Source organism: Triticum dicoccoides, chromosome 6B, assembly GCF_002162155.2.
Source record: "Triticum dicoccoides isolate Atlit2015 ecotype Zavitan chromosome 6B, WEW_v2.0, whole genome shotgun sequence".
In the NCBI taxonomy this organism is placed as follows: Eukaryota; Viridiplantae; Streptophyta; class Magnoliopsida; order Poales; family Poaceae; genus Triticum; species Triticum dicoccoides.
In genome coordinates, this window is record NC_041391.1 from 372033866 (window position 1) to 372034360 (window position 495).

A 495-nucleotide genomic window follows, 5' to 3' on the forward strand; every position below is an offset into this window, starting at 1 on the left:
CTAAACAGTCCTACACGTCATATCAAAGTCCTCCATTAATGAATCCTTGGTAAGCTGACTCATTGCTTTGGCTTTACCGCCTAAGGAGAGTATGGCATCTAGCGAGGGAAATTATCATTGATGACTCTAACTTTGCTAGTTGGAAGCATAAGATGGGAATACCGCACACACACGTAGCTTCCTCCTGGCATCAAATGGAAGCTCGAACTCAAGCTCTATCACCATGCACGCACGAGCACTCAAGTAGTCTCCCGCGGCGTCGATCCATCAACGATTGGTAGCGTAGTTTGCACCATTCGATGCCACCTAGCACGTACATCACCTAGGCCCTTACCGTTGCTCCTATGGTCACTTGAGTTAGCCGCGGGCTAGCTCGCTTCGCTTCGGTGAAATCCCACCCGAGCCGACTAGATAAAATGGATTCGAGTCCCTCCTTACAGAAGAACCAAACCGCGTCGGGCGAGACGTCGCTGGTTCGAATCCTAGCCGAGGTGT

General features: G+C 50.7%; 1 protein-coding gene across 2 annotated transcripts in view; it reads right to left on the reverse strand.

Moving 5' to 3' along the window:
• Positions 1–495, reverse strand: part of LOC119323115 — a 33988-nt gene that overhangs the window by 2152 nt on the left and 31341 nt on the right. The window lies entirely within an intron of this gene.